This window comes from Neovison vison, chromosome X (genome assembly GCF_020171115.1).
Source record: "Neovison vison isolate M4711 chromosome X, ASM_NN_V1, whole genome shotgun sequence".
Taxonomy (NCBI): domain Eukaryota; kingdom Metazoa; phylum Chordata; class Mammalia; order Carnivora; family Mustelidae; genus Neogale; species Neogale vison.
Window position 1 is genome coordinate 1,063,543 of NC_058105.1, and position 20,965 is coordinate 1,084,507.

Genomic DNA, 20,965 nt, shown 5'->3' on the forward strand with positions numbered 1-20,965 from the left:
GCCCACAGGGGCTCCATGGAGAGGATACAACTGAAGCGGCTGCACCCCGGGCCCTCCAGCCGCGGGTGCCGCGTCTCCATCCGGCCCTGGTGCGCTGGGTGCTCCGTCCACCTGACGAGCGCCGGCACACGCGGCGCCTGCCTCTCCCTCAATGCCGGGACTTCCGGGATTGCTCCAGCTGCCGGCTCCCGCGGTGGCTGGGGTCGCCGGGGTCGCCGGGGTTACGGGGTCACCGGGGTCACCGGGACCACCTGCACCACCAGGGGCTCCAGGGTCATGGAGCTCACCAGGTCCACCTAGCGCAACAACCGCGATGCCCGCAGTGCCCGTCCCTTCGTGCCCTCCTGGCCCCTCCACCGCCTGCCTCAGACCCCATCTTGACTCCCGCCTCACTCCTCACGAGGCCCGCCAGGACAAGGGCCTTGCCCACCAACCTTCACCCCCGAGGGCCCACAGCAAGGTGGCACACCCAGAGCGCCTGCGCAAACATGCCCCCTGTACTGCCCCCTGGCTCGTGATTGGCTCCCACCAAGCAGCCCTAGAGACCCCGTACGTGCCCTCTGCACCCAGTCAGTGCCCAGCAGGCTGTGATGGTCCGCTGCCCGCCTGCTGCGTATCCTTAGCGCCGCTGCCCGAGCAGGTGACCTTGTGGTCGGGTCCTCTGCCTGCTCACTCCTGACTTCCGGCCCCCCCTGCCCCCCCTGTAATGCCCGGCGCCCTTCAAAACCTGCCCTTCTGTCAGCCTGGCAGAGCACACAGGACTGGCAGGCTGATTGCATGTCCCCACATCAAGTCCTTCGCTCGTGGCTTCTTTAAAAAGAGGCCCTGAAATATATGCAACCATCAAATAAGAAATGAAATCTTGTCATTGGCAATGACATGGATAGAACTGGAGGGTATTATGCTGACTGAAATGAGTCAGGCAGAGAAAGACAGTTACCAAATGATCTCCCTGACATGAGGAATTTGAGAGGCAGGGTGGGGGTCGTTGGGGGTAGGGAGGGGATAGGAGGGGACAAATAAAACCAGGTGGGACCCGGGAGGGAGACAAACCATAAGAGACTTTTTTTTTTAAGATTTTATTTATTTATTTGACAGAGATCACAAGTAGGCAGAGAGGCAGGCAGAGAGAGAGAGAGGAGGAAGCAGGCTCCCTGCTGAGCAGAGAGCCCGATGCGGGGCTCGATCCCAGGACCCTGAAATCATGACCCAAGCCGAAGGCAGCAGCTCAACCCACTGAGCCACCCAGGCGCCCCACGAGACTTTTTTTTAAGATTTTATTTATTTATTTGACAGACAGAGATCACAAGTAGGCAGAGAGAGAGAGAGGAGGAAGCAGGCTCCCCGCTGAGCAGAGAGCCCGATGCGGGACTCGACCCTGAGATCATGACCTGAGCCGAGGGCAGCGGCTTAACCCACTGAGCCACCCAGGCGCCCTCTGCCCACTTCTTGATTGGATTATTTGTTCTTGGGTGTTGACTTTGGTAAGTTCTTTATAGATTTTGGATACGAGCCCTTTATCTGATATGTCATTTGCAGATATCTTCTCCCATTCTGTGGGTTGTCCTTTGGTTTTGTCAACTATTTCCTTTGCTGTGCAAAAGCTTTTGATCTTGATGAAATCCCAGTAGTTCCTTTTTCCCTTTGTTTACCTTACCTTTGTTTCCCTTGCCTTTGGAGATGTGTCTAGCCAGAAGTTGCTGTGGCCAAGATCAAAGAGGTTGCTGCCTGTGTTCTTCTCTAGAATATTGATGGATTCCTGTCTCACATTGAGGTCTTTCATCAACTCTGAGTCTAATTTTGTGTGTGGTGTTAAGAAGGTGGTCCAGTTTCATTCTTCTGTGTGTGTCTGTCCAGTTTTCCCAACACCATTTGTTGAAGAGACTGTCTTTTTTCTATTCCCTATTCTTTCCTGCTTTGTCAAAGATTAGTTGACCATACAGTTGAGGGCCCATTTCCGGGCTCTCTATTCTGTTCCATTGATCTATGTGTCTGCTTTTGTGCCAGTACCATGCTGTCTTGGTGATTACAGCTTGTAATGGAGCTTGAAGTCTGTCATTGTGATGTCACTAGCTGCGGTTTTCTTTTTCAACATTCCTTTGGTATGCGGGGTCTTTTCTGATTCCATACAAATTTTAGGAATGTTCCAGTTCTGTGAAAAAAAGTTGATGGTATTTTTATATGGATTGTATTGAATGTGTACATTGCTCTAGGTAGCATAGACACTTTAACAATATTTGTTCTTCCAATCCATGAGTATAGAATGTTTTTCCATTTCTTTGTGTCTTCCTCAATTTCTTTCATAAGTGTTCTATAATTTTCCGAGTACAGGTCCTTTGCTTCATTGGAAAGTTTTACTCCTTTGAATTTTCTTTTTTAACTTTAAAAGATATGGAATTGGTAATGCGGGAGTTAGCTTCTTTAGAGAAAAAAATCTCTATTAAAACCACCTTTTTCGGGGCGCCTGGGTGGCTCAGTAGTTTAAGCCACTGCCTTCGGCTCAGGTCATGATCCCAGGGTCCTGGGATCGAGCCCCGCATCGAGCTCTCTGCTCAGTGGGGAGCCTGCTTCTCCCTCTCTCTCTGCCTGCCTCTCTGCCTGCTTGTGATCTCTGTCAAATAAATAAATAAAATCTTTTAAAAAAAAAAAAACCTTTTTCAACAAAATAATCGTCATTGCCATCCTTACCTTCACACTTCTCGTTATTTTCTTATCATCTTTATCTTCTTTCTGTTCCACTTTTTCTTGCTTTTCCAGCCTTTACAACTCCATTTTCTGTCCTTACCTCAGGTCTCTGTTAGCCACATAGTCGATAATACCCATTCTGTATTTTTCTCCATCTGAACAACTTTATTATCCACTCGTTTCTTCTAGTTTCTTTGTGGCATCTCCCATGGAAAGGGCGGGATGTTCCCCATGACAAGAATGTGATGCTCAGAACAAAATAAGGAAATGGACAAAGGGCTCTTGAATGCATTTGGATCGTTGGGTTGTTTCCTTTCCTATTTAGGGGAGAATGAGCTGTGCCTACGTCTGCCATGTCTTGCCCTTTGCAGAGCATTTGCTGTATGAGACTGAAGCATATAGGTGATGTCGCCTTCGACCCGCAAGGACGACAAGAAGCCCCGGTTCAGATGTATCTTCTCTCTCCGCAATCTACACACTTATATACGTTTACATGACCAATCAGCGAGCAGGGTGACCAATAAGGGGCCAAACAATGGGGAGAGCCAATGAGAGTCCTGTTACTATGCTGATTAAATTTGAAACAGCCAATGACTATGTCCTCCTTTAGGCGAGCTTCACCAGAACGTTCGTTGTTTACTTGCAGCGTATTTTGCTGGCAGTGAGCCAAGCGCCATCTTGTAATGGCGGGGACTTTCCCGGCCAGAGGCGGTCCCCGACAAGGTGAGACTTCTGATGCTCATCCTGGCACCATCTGCACCCTCAATTCTATCTCTTTGGTCTATATGTCTATCCTTACGCCAACACCATGATGTTTTGATTACTGCAGTTTTGTAATAAGTTTTGGAATCAGGAAGTGTGGGTCCTCTAACTTTGTTTCTTTTTTTCAAAATTCTTTTGGTTAATCATGCCCCCTTGCAATTCCACATGAATATAAAAATTAACGTTTCTATTTCTGGAAAAAAAAGAAGAAAGAAAGTTGGAATTTTTATGGGTATTGCCTTGAATCTTTAGATCACTTTGGGTGGTATTGCCACCTTCACAAAATTAAATCTTTCAATCCAGAGAGTCCAGAAATAAACCCATACATCCATGGCCATTTGATTTTTAACGGAAGTGCCAAGACCACCTGGAGTGGAGAAAGAATAGTCTCTTCAACAAATGGTGTTAGGACAACTGATATCCACATGCAAAAGAATAAAGTTGGACCTTTACCAAATTCCATATACAAAAATTGACTCAAAATGGATCAACAACCTAAGTGGAATGTCTTTCCATTTATTTAGGTCTTCTTTAATTTCTTTCAGCAATGTTTTGTAGTTTTCATGTTTAATTCTTACACCTTTTTGGTTAAATTCATTTCTAAGTATTTTATTCTTTTGATACTATTGTAAGTGGAATTGTCTTGATTTCATATTCAGAGTTCTCATTACTGATGTACAGAAAAACAACTGATTTTTGCATGTTGATCTTGTAACCTGAAACTTTGCATAATTCATTTCTTTTTTTTTTTAAGATTTTATTTATTTGACAGAGAGAGGTCACAAGTAGGCAGAGAGGCAGGCAGAGAGAGAGGAGGAAGCAGGCTCCCCGCTGAGCAGAGAGCCCGATGCGGGGCTCGATCCCAGGACCCCAAGACCATGACCTGAGCCGAAGGCACCGGCTCAACCCACCGAGCCACCCAGGCGCCCTCATTTCTTAGCTCCAGCAGTGTTTTGTGGATTCCTTGGGGGTTTCTATATATAGGATCATATCCTCTGCAAATACAGGTAGTTTTACTTTTTCCTTTCCATTGTGGATGTCTTTTATCTCTTTTTCTTGCTGACTGCTCTAGATGGAACTTCCAGTACAATGTCGAAAATTAGTTTTCAAAGTGGACATCCTTTCTCCTGATCTTAGAGGGAAAGTCTTCAGTCTTTCACCGTTGAGTATGATGTTGGCTCTGGATTTTTCATAAATTCCCTTTATCATTTCTAGGAAGTTTCCTTATATTCTTAGGGTTTTTAAATATTTTTATCATGAAAGGGTGCTGGATTTTGTAAAAAAAAAATTATCTGTATCAGTTGAGATGATTGGGGTTTTATTTTTCCTTTGTTTTATTGAGTCACTGGTAGATTTCACATATGGAACCACCCTTGCATTCCTAGAACAAATCTCATTTGGTGACTCTGTGTGTAATTTTTTTAAAAAGATTTATTATTTTTTAAAAGATTTTACTTATTTATTTAAGAAAGAGAGCTTGAGAGAGAGCATGAGACAGGGAGAGTGCAGCAGGAGGGAGACATAGAGGGAGAAGGAGACTCTCCACCGAGCAGGGAGCCCAATGTGGGATTCAGTCCCAGGACTCTGGGATCATGGCCTGAGCCAAAGGCAGATGCTTAACTGACTGAGCCACCCAGGCGCCCTATTTATTTTAGAGAAAGAGAGAGAGAGAGAGAGCATAAGTCAAGGAAGAGGGAAAATCCTTGAGCAGGCTTGCCACAGAGCAGGGCGCCCACCATGGGGGGCTCTATTTTGGGACCCTGAGATTATGACCTGGGCTGAAAGCAAGAGTCAGCCACTTAACTGATTGAGCCATCCAGGTGCCCCTGTGTAATTTTTTAATTTGTTCCTGGATCCAGTTTTCTAGTATTGGGTTGAGGATTTTTGCCTCTATGTTCATAAGGGATATTGATCTGTGGTTTTCTTGTGATATTTTTTTGGCTTTGGTATCAGGATTCTGTTAGCCTCACAAAATGAGTTACCTGTTCCCTCCTCTTCTGTTTTTTGAGTTTGAGAAGGATCAATGTTAATTCTCCCTTAAATATTCAGTAGAATTCTCCATTGAGGCCATCTGGTCATGTATTTTCCTTTGATGGGGAATTTTTTTTTAAGATTTTATTTATTTATTTGACAGAGAGAGATCACAAGTAGGCAGAGAGGCAGGCAGAGAGAGAGAGAGGAAGCAGGCTCTCTCCTGAGCAGAGAGCCCGATGCGGGACTCGATCCCAGGACCCTGAGATCATGACCTGAGCCGAAGGCAGTGGCTTAACTCACTGAGCCACCCAGGCGCCCGGGGAATTTTTTTTATTGTTGACTTAATCGCCTTACTTATTATAGGTATGTTTATATTTTATTACCCAAATATCCATGTAGCTTGCTTCTTCATTTCTTTCAAGTTTTTCCTCAAATGCTTACTTCTCAACAAGGTTTTCCCTGGCCATTACATCCAAAACAAATCCCCACCCACATCTCCTCTCTCTGCCATGCTCTTTTTCCCTTTGTAATCATTGCCATATAACACACTATTTATTACTTACTTACTGTCGGCCCCCCTCAGGAATGTAAGCTCCGTGAGCAGCAGTGTCTGCCTGGATTGTTCCCTGCAGGCCTAGTGACCAGCAATAGCAGATATTCAGTTACTATTTGTGGAATAAACGCATGGATAAATCAATGTATCTGGAACTCAGTGAGAGCACAGTTCCTAGACGGAGCCGACTGAGCCACACAGCGGTCCCTCAATGACTATTATTGCAAGGCAGAATGATTTCAGGTACTTTATTACACAGATCAGACCATTAAAACAACACTCTTGGGGCGCCTGGGTGGCTCAGTTGCTTAAGCATCTGCTTGGGCTTGGGTTGTGATCCCAGGGTCCTGGGATCAGGTCCCACATGGGGCTCCCTGCTCAGCAGGGAGTCTGCTTCTCCCTCTGCCCCTCACCCCCCATGGTTTCCTCTCTTACTCACTCTCTGTTTATCTGAAATAAATAAATAAAATCTTTTTTAAAAGAAAAGAAAAGCTGATAAATTATAAAAATCCTATTTTTAAGGGCATGGAACTACAGAAGCAATAAGAACTTAAGGGGCGGGACACCTGGGTGGCTCAGTTGGTTGAGCAGCTGCCTTCGGCTCAGGTCATGACCCCGGCATCCTGGGATCGAGTCCCACATCGCGCTCCTTGCTTCGCAGGGAGCCTGCTTCTCCCTCTGCCTCTGCCTGCCACTCTGTCTGCCTGTGCTCACTCTCGCTCCTCTTCTCTTACAAATAAATAAATAAAATCTTAAATAAATAAATAAATAAATAAAATTTTAAAAAAAAAGAACTTAAGGGGCTGAAATTCCAGAGAGGGGAGTACTATGTAATGAACATTTGTATCCACCCCAAAATTTACATGTTGAAACCTAATTCCCAGTGTGATGATATTTGGATGTGGGGCCTTTGGGAGGTCGTCAAGTCAGAAGGGTAACTCTCATGAATGGGATTAGTGCCCTTATAAATGCAACCATACAGAGCTCCCTCATTCCCTCCACTGTGTGAGGACACAGCAATAAGATGGCCATCTGTGACCCAGGAAGCAGGCTCTCACCAGATGCCAAACCTGCCAGCACTTCGAGCTTGGATTCCCAGCCTCCAAACTATGAGAAATACATGCTATTAGAAATCACTTGGACTGGGGCACCTGGGTGGCTTAGTGGGTTAAAGCCTCTGCCTTCGGCTCGGGTCATGATCCCAGAGTCCTGGGATCGAACCCCGCATCGGGCTTTCTGCTCGGCAGGGAGCCTGCTTCCTCCTCTCTCTGCCTGCCTCTCTGCCTCCTTATGAACTCTGTCTGTCAGATAAATAAATAAAATCTTTTTTTTAAAGGAGGTTTATTTTTTTTTAAGATTTTATTTATTTATTTGACAGAGAGAAATCACAAGTAGATGGAGAGGCAGGCAGAGAGAGAGGGGGAAGCAGGCTCCCCACTGAGCAGAGAGCCCGATGTGGGACTCGATCCCAGGACCCCGAGATCATGACCTGAGCCGAAGGCAGCGGCTTAACCCACTGAGCCACCCAGGCGCCCAAATAAATAAAATCTTAAAAAAGAAAAAAAAAAAAGGAATCACTTGGACTATGGCATTTGTTACAGCGGCCCGAATGGGCTAAGACAGAAATCAGTACTGAGAAGTGCTCCTGTAACAAATCTCTCAAAATGTGGAAGCAGCTTTGGAACTGGGTAATGGGTAGAGGCTGGAAGAGTTTCAAAGTATGTACTAGAAAAAGCCTATATTGACGTGAACAGACCATCAAACAACAATTCTGGAGCACTGTAGAGAAAGCCACAATCTTCTTAGAGATGACCTATGTAATCACGAACAGGATATTGGTAGAATGTAGATAATAAAGGTCATTCTGATATGGTCTCTGACAGAAATGAGCAACATATTATTGGACACTGGAGGAAAGGCCATCCTTGTTAAAAAAGCGGCAAAGAACTTGGCTGAATCATGTTTGTGTCCTAGTGTTTTGTGGAAGACAGAATTGACAAGCCATGAAATTGGATGTTTAGCTGAAGAAATTTCTTTTTTTAAAAGATTTTATTTGTTTATTTGACACAGAGAGAGAGAGGTCACAAGTAGGCAGAGAGGCAGGCAGAGAGAGGGGGGGAAGCAGTCTCCCCGCTGAGCAGAGATGTGGGGCTCGATCCCAGGACCCTGAGATCATGACCTGAGCCGAAGCCAGAGGATTAACCCACTGAGCCACCCGGGCGCCCCTAGCTGAAGAAATTTCTAAGCAAATTGTTGAGGGTGCATCTTGGTGCCTCCTAATTGCTTATAGTAAAACTTGAAAAGAAGCGATTTGAAGACAGAATTGTTAAGCAAAAAAGAAAGCATAACTTAAAGTTTTGGAAAATCCGCGGCCTATCCATATTGCAAAAAAATGACAACACTAAGAATGTGACCAAGTGACCTGACCACTTGATTGAGAGATTAGTATGGATTCGCTATCTCGACAGAAGCCAGGTACTATTCTTTAAGACAATGGAAGGATGACCTCAAAGTTGATTCAGAAATCATCAGGGCTGACACTCTCACCCCAAGCCCAGAGTACATGGGGTTTGAGGGGCATGGCTGTCTCCACCTAGGTTTTAAAAGACAAGGTTACACAGCACAGCATCAGGCATGCAATCCCAGCCCAGGAGAGCTTCAGAGCCCCAGCAGAGAGCAGCTGCAGGCCATCTTACCAAGTCATGTGGTAGCATTGCCACCCCAGTGGGCCCAGAAGACAGAGCATTGAGCCAAAGAAGATTATTCTTGAGGCTTAAGGTCTACTGGAATTTGCCCCATTAGATTTTGGACTTACTTAGGACCTGTCCCTCTTTTCTTCTTTCCTATTTAACCCGGTTGGAATGGGAATGTCTATCCTACGCCTATCCCACCACTGCATTTTGGAAGCACACAACATGTATGTTTCACAGGTTCACAGATGGAGAGGAATTTGCCTCAGCTCATACTTTGAGTCTTATCCACATCTGAGTTAGGTGATATCTACGTGAGACTTGAGAGTTCATGCTGTCACTGGCTAAGACTTTGGGGCCTCCTCCAATACAATGAATGCATTTTTGTGTGCAAGAAGGACATGAATTTTGACGAGTCAGGGTAGAATGTTACGGTCTGAATGTTTGTGTCCTCCAAGGACCCGCATATTGAACCCTAAGTCTCAGTGTGACAGCATTAGGAGGTGAAGCCTCTGAGAGGTGATTTGGTCATGAGGGTGGAACCCTCATGCATGGGATTAGCGCCCTTATGAAAGGGACCCCAGAGAGCACCCTTGTCCCGGCTTCCAGGTGAGGAAACAAGGAGAGGGTGGTGATCTATGAACAAGGAACTGGGCCCTCACCAGACACTGAAATCTACACTTGATCTTGGACTTCCAGCCTCCAGAACTGTGAGAGATACATGTGTTGTTTACAAGGCACCCAGTCTGTGGTGTTCTGTTGTAGTTGCGTGAACAGACTAAGACCGGGAGAAACTTTTAGACATGAGCTGAGGAACTGCAGCTGCTTTTTGTTTAAAGGAACATGTTGGCTGTAGTTGAAGGATAGATGCTGAATCTGAGCTTAACCCATACAGAAAGCTACTGCTAAGGTTCAGAAAAAACATGAGAGGCTTTAACAGTTATGTGGGGCTGTAGTGACAAAGCTGAAGACTTTAGGGTCCTCAAACCAACAGGTGCTCTCCGCCAAGACATGTGCAGAGTTCTGAAGCTGCACAGGGTCAGAGGCCATAGACCTAAGCTGAGCAGTGGTAGCCATTTTCTGTAGTCTCACTGTGCTTGGGAAACAAAGACTTGCTAAAAGAGAGAGGCCCTGAAAACACAACAAACAAAATTGAAAGCCCTGGAACGAGTGACAAATTTACGCTGACCATCTGCAACCACTTTTCCCCTGGGAAATACTTCAGCTCTCAGTGCAGATAGAGGCTGAGGGTTGCTGTTAGGGGGCAGAGAAATCAGCAGAACTTTAAGTGGTCAAGTGGAACTGAAGTGACAAAATTGAAGACGGGGGTGGGGGGTTAGTACTACTACTTTGCTAGGGGTTAGGGTTTGCCGTGACAAAGTACAACAAACTTACGGTCTTCAAACAATAGAAAGTGATTCTCTCACATTTCACAAGACCAGATCAAGATGTTGGCAGCCATACTGACTGTGAAAACTCTTGGAAACAATCTGTTTCACGCCTCTCAACCAGTTTCGGTTGGTCGTCAGCAATCCTTGACATTCCCTGGTTTATAGGTGACTCACTTCAATCTTTGCTTCCATATTCACATGACATTTTTTTTTCTGTGACACTGCCTATGTCTCTTCAACTCTTTTTTTTTAAAGATGTGTTTATTTATTTGAGAGAGAGAGAGAGCATACACAGGGAAGGGGCAGAGGGAGAGAGAGAATCCTAAGCAGACTCGCTGCTGTGTGCAGAGCCTGAAGTGGGGGTTGAATCTCGTGACACCAAGATCATGACCTGAGCTGAAATCAAGAGTGGGATACTCAACCAGCTGTGCCACCCAGGTGTCCCTCTTCTTCTAATGACATCAGTCATATTGGATTTAGGCCACACACCAGTATGAGCTCATCTTTACTTGATTACATCTGCAAAGACCCTATTTCCAAAGAAGGTTATATTCACAGGTACCACGGGTTAGAACTTGAACATATCTTTCGGGGGTCACAATTCAGTTCACAATAGGGGGCCTCAAATACTCAGTTGGTCTTCGGCTCAACACATATTTACTACATAGTAATAGAATGGAGGATGGAAATCACATGATGATCTCAATAAACACAGAAAAGGCATTTGACAAAATCCAACACCCTTCCTGATAAAAATATTCACCAAGCTAAAAATAGGGGTGCTTGGCTGGCGCAGTATGTGGAGCATGTGACTTTTGATCTCAGGGCCATGAGTTCACATCCTACATTATGTGTAGAGATTACTTTAAAATAAAATGTTTAGGGGCGCCTGGGTGGCTCAGTTGGTTAAGTGTCCGCCTTGAGCTCAGGTCATGATCCCAGGGTCCTGGGATTCAGCCCCACATTGGGCTCCTTGCTCAGGAAGAAGTCTGCTTCTCCCTCTCCCTCTGCCCTGCCCCGCCCCCGACTCATGCCTTCTCTGTATATAATAAAGCAATAAAATCTTTTTTTTTAAAAGTTGAAGCAAGGGTGCCTGGGTGGTTCAGTGGGTTAAGCTTCTGCCTTCGGCTCAGGTCATGATCTCAGAGTCCTGGGATCAAGCTCTGCATCGGGCTCTCTGCTCAGAAGGGAGCCTGCTTCCTCCTCTCTCTCTCTCAACTGCCTACTTGTGATCTTTCTCTCTCTGTCAAATAAATAAACAAAATCTTTTTTTTAAAAGTTCAAGCAAGATTAAGTACAAAGAACATGATATCTAGGCACATTGTACTAAGACTGCTAAAATATAAAGACAAAAAGAAAATCTTAATTGCCAAAATACAAAGAGAAAAAAATCTTTTTTTAAAGATTTTATTTATCTATTTTGACAGAGAGAGATCACAAGCAGGCAGAAAGGCAGGCAGAGAAAGAGGGGGAAGCAGGATCCCTGCTGAGCAGAGAGCCCGATGCGGGGCTCGATCCCAGGACCCTGAGACCATGACCTGAGCTGAAAGCAGAGGCATTAACCCACTGAGCCACCCAGGCACCCCAAGAGAAAAAAATCTTAATAGTCAGAGGAAAAAGGAGGAGAAAGGACACTAAAATGAACAGCTGAATTCTGCCCAGAAACAACAAAATCCAGAAAACAAGAAAATCATACAAAGTGCTGAAAGAAAATAATTTCCAAACCAGAATTCTACAGACCCAGTAAAAAAATCCTTCAAAAATAAAGGTGATATATGTGTAATTCCCAGTATGATAAAGAGGTTGACAAATCTTATCCACAAAAAAGTCAAATACAAAACTAGACAAGTTATTGTTGACCATTGCAGTGTTCTGGAAAGTAACCAAAGGTAGACAACAAACTGTTACAACTTCAGTTAAGGGCATCAGGAGTCTGCAGTCTTCTTGCCCAGGGCACTCACCCTCCGCACCACCAGCTTCCACCTGATCATCACCCTACATTTGGGGGCCCCCATCTGATCAAGAGAGACACCACACTCCCTACCCACACACAGATCAATCTGCAAATAGTGAGGAGAGTTTTGGGCTCAAGAAGTTTCAGCACAATCTCTACCAAAATCACTGGCTAAAGCACTAAGTTATGTAGACGCTAGGAAGCCAGGTTAAAAAATAAAAATAAGGGACGCCTGGGTGGCTCAGTTGGTTAAGCTACTACCTTCAGCTCAGGTCATGTTCCCAGGGTCCTGGGATTCAGCCCTGCATCGGGTTCCACATTCAGTGGGGAGCCTGCTTCTCCCTCTCCCTCTGACTGTAGCTCCCCCTGCTTGTGGTTGCGCTCACTCCCGCTCTCTCTGTCCCTCTCTCTGTCACATAAGTAAATAAAAATCTTTTAAATAAGTAAAAATAAGAATTTTTCTAATCTGAAAAGAAAAAACAGCAGCTGTACTCCATGAGACAGACAGATTGTAGTGGGAGTGATAGATTCCACAGTTTAGGTCCAGAAAAGTTATTAAAACAGAGCAAAACAAAGCAAAAAACAAATACTCAGAAAATGCTCATCAACAACAACAAAAGCAAACATGCAAAGCATAGGGGCGTGGTAATTTTGTGTGGCACCCTGATGATCTTGCAAATCTCCACATAAGATACATAGGCAAGAACTGACTACATCGGACCTCTGTCTTGGCAGAATACCCTGTGATTCTCCTGGAGCAAGGGGAGAAACGGCTGGTATGGAGCTTCTGTGAGGCATTTTCTGATCCCTATCTTTTTGTTTGTTTGTTTGTTTGTTTGTTTGTTTTTAAAGACTTTGTTTATTTATTTGACAGAGAGAATTCACAAGTAGGCAGAGAGGCAGGCCAGGGAGGGGGTGGTGGGAAGCAGGATCATGACCTGAGCCAAAGGCAGAGGCTTTAACCCACTGAGCCACCCAGGTGCCCCTTCTGATCCATATCCTAAGGGAGACTTCAACAAAGCCATTTTTCATCTATCTCCCCAGTTGCAGTTGGGCACAGAACTTTCTACCTTGTCTCCACTCAGCTTACAGCTTCAGAATTCTATACAAGTCTACAAACCTGCTTGGCTATAATTTTAGAGATGACTCCTCAATGGCAGAGTGTTCCACTGCCTGTGTCACCTGTCATCCGGTCCCTCTGGTTTGGTGTCTGTCATCTTGTGAGACCAGAGACATGATCTGACACTACACTGATCTTGCTTTTGTTGAATGTGTAAGTAACATACTATCTGAATCCATTTGGGCTCATTTTTTCCTTACCAGCTGAATCTATGGATATGCCAAAACCTAGAAGCCACAGTGCTGCTATTCAGGAACCACTTGACAACTTGACACAAAGAAAATGGTAAGTTTGACCCACAAGTGAGAGCAGTCAAGAGAATCTGACTTTGAGAGATCTAGATATTCAATTTAGTATTCAAAAGCTTCAAAGCACCTATTAGGAGTATGTTCAAAGAATTATAGGAAACTATGTTCAAATGATTAGAGGAAAATAGGACAATTCATCAAACACAGAGTTTCAATGAAGAAGCAGAAACTACATAAAATAACCAAATGGGAATTCCTAAGTTTAAAGATTAAAGAACTGAAAAAAAAAAAAGATTAAAGAACTGACATGAAAACTTTACCACGTGGGGCAGCTGGGTGGCTCAGTTGTTAAGCATCTGGGCTCAATGGCAGATATGAGATGAAAGAGGAAAGAATCAGCAAACTCAAAGATAAAGCAATAGAAAGTACCAAATCCAAATAATAGAAAGAAAAACTGAAGAAAAATTAACATAGCTGCATGTACTGGGAGATGCCACGAAGTGTGATAACTTAAGTGTAATGAGACTCCCAGAAAGAAAAGAGTTAAAGAAGTAAGAAGAAAAAATAATGACTGAAATATTCCCATATTTGGTGAAAAATATTAATCTACAGAACCAGGAAGCTCAACAAACTCCAAACAGGACAGACAGACAGGGACCCATACTGAGATACACCCTAGTCAAACTGTTCCAAGCTACAGACAAAAAAATCCTGAAGGCAACAAGAGAAAAGCAATTCGTCATGTACAAGGGACCAGCAATTCACTTAATGGCTGACATGTCATCAGACTCAATAGAAGCCAGAAAGCAATAGGTGACATTTTCAAAGTGTTGAAAGAAAAAAACTGTCACCCAGTAATTCTGTTTCCAGAAAAACTAGACTTGAAAATAAAGTTAAAATAAAGACATTCTTACATGTATTTACTTCTTAGTTTCCTTGAACATTGGTGTACTTTAAAGAACTTTGAGGCTAGAGTAAGAAAAATGAAAAAGAATGTTCCAAGAAAAGAAGCACATACATATGGAGATCTGGAGGACATTTTGATCAAGAATTTCTTTCTTTTTAGAGTATACTGTGTTCGTGTTGCAGATACTTCTACACTGTGATATTTTAAAGAATCATTGAGTTTCTGGGGCACTCCCAAGGTTGGGGGTGGGTGGTAAAGGGAATGTAACTTTATTCATTATGAATATATTTATTTTCAAGTTGAAAAAAATAAAGACATTCTCAGATAAAGAATGAGAGAATTTGTTCCTAGTGGGCCCAACTTAACAAGAAATACTAATGGAAAACTTCCAGGCTAGAACAAAATAACTCAAATCTACAAGAAGAAACAAAGAATGAAGGAAATCAAAATACAAAAATGGATTTTAATACTCCGCTTTAATTTTTTTTAAGAGAGAGAGAGAAAGCACGGGGGTCAGGGAGGGGCAGAGGGAGAGGGAGCGAGAGAGAATTGTTTCTTTTTTTTAAAGATTTTATTTATTTATTTGAGAGAGAGAGACAGTGAGAGAGAGCATGAGAGGGGAGAAGGTCAGAGAGCGAAGCAGACTCCCCATGGAGCTGGGAGCCTGATGTGGGACTCGATCCCGGGACTCCAGGATCACGCCCTGAGCCGAAGGCAGTCGTCCAACCAACTGCGCCACCCAGGCGTCCCACGAGAGAGAATTGTAAGCAGGCTCCACACCCAGCATGGAGTACCATGTGGGCCCAATCTCACAACCTTAAGAAATCAGGAGAATCAGGAGTCGGATGCTTGACCAAGACACCCAGGCACTCCTCAGTACTCCACTTTAAACAATGGATAATCACCTAGATATAAAATCAGTAAGGAAACATGGGATTTGAACTATACTTCAGACCAAATGGACCTAACAGACATATACAGAACTTTCTATTCAACAGCAGCAAAATACACATTCCTCACAAGCACACATGGAACATTCTCAAGGACAGATCATGTTAGATACAAAATAAGTCTTAGCAAATTTAAGATGATTGAAATTATATCAATATCTTTTCCAACGACAGTGGTATAAAACTAGAAACCAGCAACAGGAAGAAAATTGGAAAATTTATATATTCATATTGGAAATTAAGGATCACACTCCTGAACAACCAGTGGGTCAAAGAAGAAATAAAAAAAAATTTCTTGAGAAGATGCCTGGCTGGCTCAGTCAGTACAGCATGCAACTCTTGATCTTAGGACTGTAAGTTCAAATCCACATTTGGTGTAGAGAGTACTTAAAAATAAAAAAGTTTAAATACCTTGAGGGGCACCTGTGTGGTACAGTCAATTAAGTGTCCAACTCTTGGTTTTGGTTCAGGTTGTGGATTCATGGTTGTGGGATTAAGCCTCACATAAGGCTCTGTGCTCAGTGCAGAGTCTGCTTGAGACTCTCCCTCTCCATCTGCCCCTCCCATCCATGCTCACCCTCTCTCTCACTCACTCTCTCTTTCTCTCTCTCAAATCAATAAATCTTTAAAAAAAATATCTTGAGGGGCGCCTGGGTGGCTCAGTTGGTTTAACGACTACCTTTGGTTCAGATCATGATCCCAGGGTCCTGAGATCAAGGCCTGCATCGGGCCCCCCGCTCAGCGGGGAGCCACTTCTCCCTCTCCCACTCCCCCGGCTTGTATCCCCTCTCTCACTGCCTCTCTCTGTCAAATAAATAAATAAAATCTTTTTTAAAAATCTTGATACACACAAAAGTGGAAACACAACTTAAAAAAAAAGTTACTGGGTGCAACAAAAGCAGTTCTAAGAAGGAGGCTTTTAGCAATAAATACCTACATTTAAGAAAAGGAAAGATCTCAAGTAAACAACCTAACTCTATACTTCAAGGTCTTATAAAAAGAACTAAGTCCAGGGGCACCTGGGTGGCTCAGTCAGTTAAGCATCTGCCTTTGCTCAGGTCATGATCTCAGGGTCCTGCTCCATGGGGAGCCTGCTTCTCCCTCTCCCTCTTTCCCTCTGCCGCTCCCCCTACTTGTGCACTCTCACTCACTCTCTCTCAGATAAATAAACAAAATCTTAAAAAAAGAAACCAAGACTATAAAAAACAGAGAAAAGATCAACAAAACTGTTTTCTTGAAAAGATAACCAAAAGTGACAAACATTCAGCTAAGACTCAGGAAAAAAAGAGAAGATTCAAAAAATAAAATAAAATTAGAAATGAAAGAGGGCCCCTGGGGATAAAAATATATGTTTATAAAAAATTAAAAATTAAAAAAAATAACAGATCCAAAAAAAAAGAAATGAAAGAGGGGACATTACAACCAATATCACAGAAATACAAAGGATCATTAAGGGACTACTATGAACAATTATATGTCAACAAATTGGATAACCTAGAAGAAACAGGTAAATTCCTAGAAACACACAACCTAACAAGACTGAATCAGAAAGAAAAAGAAAGTCTGAACAGATCAATAATGAGTAAGGAGATTGAATCTGTAATCAAAACCCACACACACAGAAAAGCCCTGAACCAGATAGTTTCACTGGTGAATTTTACCAAACATTTGAAATACTAATGTCAAGCCTACTTAAACTCTTCCAAAAAATTGAATAGGAACGAATGATCCCAAACTGTTTTAGGAAGTAAGCATTCTCCTGACACCAAAGCCAGGTAAGAACCCTACAAAAAAAAAAAAAAAAAAAGAAAGAAAATTACAGGCCAATATCAGAAATGAGCATAGATGCAAAAATCCTCAACAAAATACTAGCAAACTGAATTCATATTAAGAAGATCATACACCATGATCAAGTGTGATATTTCCCTGAGATGCAAGGATAGTTCAATATCTGCAAATCAATGTGATACACCACAGGAACGAATGAAGGATTAAAATCAGAATAATCTCATAGATGCATAAAAAGCATTTGAAAAAAGTTCAACATCCTTTTATGATTTAAAAAAAAACTCAACAAATTATGTTATAGGAATGTACCTCAACATAATGAAGGTGATCTATGACAAGCCCACAGTTAGTATCATGCTCAGTGGTGAAAGGTTGAAAGATTTCCTCTAAGATCAGAAAACAAAACAAAACAAAACAAAAAGACAAAGGTGCCCACTCTTACCATTTTTTAAAAGATTTTATTTATTTATTTGAGAGAGATTGAGCACACACAAGCAGGAGGAGGGGCAGAGGGAGAGGGAGAAAGAGAGGGTAACTCCCCTCTGAGTGCAAGGCCCAATGTGGGGTTCAATCCCAGGACCCTGAGCTGAAGTCAGACACTTAACCAACTGGGCTACCCAGGCACCCCCACACCCCCACCATTTTTATTCAACATATTACTGAAAGTCCAGATCAATTAGGTAAGAAAAAAAAATAAAAGGCATCCAAATAATAAAGGAAATGGTAAAACTAGACCCTAAAGAATTCACCAAAAACTGTTAGAACTAATAAATGCATTCAGTGATGTTGCAGGATATAAAATCAACACTAAAAAATCTGCCATTTCTATACACTAGCAATATACTATTCAAAAAGAAATTAAGTTAATGATCCCACTAACAATCATATCAAAACAATAAAATATTTAAGATTAAATTTAACTAAGAAGGTGAAAGATCTGTACAGTGAAAACTATAAAACATTAATGAAAGAAATGGAAGATGACACAAATAAATGGAAAGATAACCCATATTCATGGATTAGAAGAATTAATATTGTTAAAATGTTCACAGTACCCAAAACAATCTCTATCAGAATTCCAATGGCATTTTTCACAGAATTAGAAAAAACACTCCTAAAATTCATATGGAACCACAAAAGACCCCAGATAGCCAAAGCAATCTTGAGCAAGAAGAACAAAACTGGAGCTATCAGGCTTCCTGATTTTCAATTGTATTACAAAGCTATAGCAATCAGGAGTCCCTGGCAAGGGAAGAGTGTCAGAGGCAGAAGCAACAAAGTTCCCGGAGCTTCTCCAAGGCTGCTGTCAGGGTTGCCTGTTAGGCCACCCCCTCCCTGCCTGGCAAAGGCAATGGCTTCCAAACTCCTGCGCACAGTCATCCTTTGGCTTCCAGCATCTCTCCAGCAGCCACTTCTTGTGCAGGAACATCAAAGCCAGCATCACCCAAGTTGGTGATATGGCAAAGCAGTACAGGGAGAAAGGTCTTGTGGTTCCAGATCATGTGATCACCCGCCTAATGATGCCAGAGCTGGAGAACGGGCCTGGCCGCACTGGCTGCTGGACAGTTTTCCTACAACATTAGTCCAGGCTGAAGCCCTGGACGAAAGCTGTGAGCTGAATCTAACATGGTGATCACTTTGAACGTTGTGCTGGAGACACTCAAAGATCATCTCCACTGACGTTGGAGTCACCTCCTAGTTAACCGGGACTTCAATCCACCTGCTGTGCACGGGATTGATGACGTCATGGGGGAACGATAAGTCCAGCAGATGGATGATGACCCCGAAGCCGGGCAAAGCCAGTCACTGAATTATACAATAGCTAAGGAGCGCTTCGCTGATTTTCTGCAATGGAGACTAACAGAATCTGGGCCTATGTTTACACACTTTTCTCGAGCATGATCACACCTATTCAGTCCAAAGCAGCAGCAGAACCAGGAAAATGTCATTCATTTGGTCGTCTGTGTGGTATTGGTGCGGTGTCCAAGTTCGAAGCTAGTGGGCAGAGCTCACAGCGGCTTTCCTAGCCTAGATGGTGAGCTGACATGAAAACAAATGAGTAGAAAGCCTTCCTGAAGAGGCTCCTCTCTGCCTTTTTCGCAAGAAGGGGCCCCTACACATGTCTCAGATGCCTCTGCGCATCTCAAGCCCTTCACAGGAAAGCAAGTACAGGCTGGATTTCTAAGGGCATCTAACCGACACCCTAGCTGATTTCTTAGCAGACTTTTCACATGTGAGGGCGTTGGCCTCTGGTTCCCCCGCCCCCCAAAGGCTGCTGAACCACAGCACCGGAAAGCCTTGTCCCAAGTTCTCTGGCACGTGCCTTCCGTACTGCTTTTATCCCTCTCAGATCCCTTTCTAAGAGCTGAGAGCGAGGGCAGGGTGTCAGATTGCTTCCTGCACCAGGAACTGAGTTCAGCAGGTCTACTTACCTGGCTGGGCTGACCCTCATGGGTTGACCCTCCTCTTTTCTTTCATTGTGAAAAAATAAAATCCTCAAGGTGCCTGGGTGGCTCAGTTGGTTAAGCATCTGCCTTTGACTCAGGTCGTGGTCTCGGGGTCCTGGGATCAAGCCCTGAGTTGGGCTCCCTGCTCAGCGGGGAGTCTGCTTCTCTCCCACTGCCCCCTGTCCCCCAGCTCATGGTCTCTCATGCTCGCTCTCCATATCTCAAAAGAATAAATAAAATATGTTTTAAAAATAAAAATAAAATAGGGGCACCTGGGTGGCTCAGAGGGTTAAGCCTCTGCCTTCAGCTCAGGTCATGGTCTCAGGGTCCTGGGATCGAGCCCCACATCGGGCTCTCTGCTCAGCGGGGAGCCTGCTTCCCCCTCTCTCTCTGCCTGCCTCTCTGACTAATTGTGATTTTTCTCTGTCAAATAAATAAATAGGGGCGCCTGGGGGGCTCAGTGGGTTAAAGCCGCTGCCTTCGGCTCAGGTCATGATCTCAGGGTCCTGGGATCGAGCCCCACATCGGGCTCTCTGCTCAGCAGGGCTCCTGCTTCCCGCTCTCTCTCTGCCTGCCTCTCTGCCTACTGTGATCTCTCTCTCCCTCTCTGTGTCAAATAAGTAAGTAAAATCTTTAAAAAAAATAAAAATAAAATCCTCAAAGTCTTTGGGAGTCTTCAAAAAAAAATGGGAGAGACTTACCTACATAAATGTGAAAGGATCATATCTGGTGTATAGAAGTAATAAGACCATATGAAATTACTGCACTAAAAGAATAGTTTAACTTTTTATTCAAGACGAAAAAAATGCATTTTTGAAATGCTGCTAAATATTGACGCTGACACTGGTTTCCTCCTGTCAGTGACTGGAGCCTGGGGGTGAGGGAAATGTTACCCAAACTGAGCATGACAGCTGTATGGCTATGGGAAAACAAATTCTTAAAACTTTTTTCTATTCCAAAGATGCCTTCTATGGGGTGGCCATTCAGTCTAGAAATATAGATAATACAATTTTGTCATTCTTTTTAATGTAATATCAATAAACCATTTATTAAAGAAAAAATGCTACATGAATCAAAATAGCATGTCGTTCTGATATAAAAATAAACACATAGATTAATGGAACAGAATAGTCCAGAAATAAACTCACTTATATATGGTCGATTAATCTTTGACGAGGGTGCCAAGAAACACAATAGTGTTTGTAATGGTATTGGAAACTGGAGAGCTACAATCAAAAGAACGAAACTGGATCCCTATTGGACCCACCATACACAAAAATCAACTCCAAATGGATTAAAGACTTAATCATAAAACCTGAAACCATAAAACTACGAGAAGGAAACATAGTGAGAATGCTCCTTGACATTGGTCTTGGCAACAGTTTTTTAGATGTGACACCAAAAGCACAGGCAACAAAATAGAAATAGACAAGTGGGACCACATCAAACTAAAACACTTCTGCAACAGGGAAGGAAATAATCACCCAAATGAAAAG

General features: G+C 43.4%; 1 pseudogene; it reads left to right on the plus strand.

The window, feature by feature from the left end:
- Positions 1-313: 313 nt before the first annotated feature.
- Positions 314-19,049, plus strand: LOC122897511 (annotated as a pseudogene).
- The last annotated feature ends 1,916 nt before the right edge of the window (positions 19,050-20,965 follow it).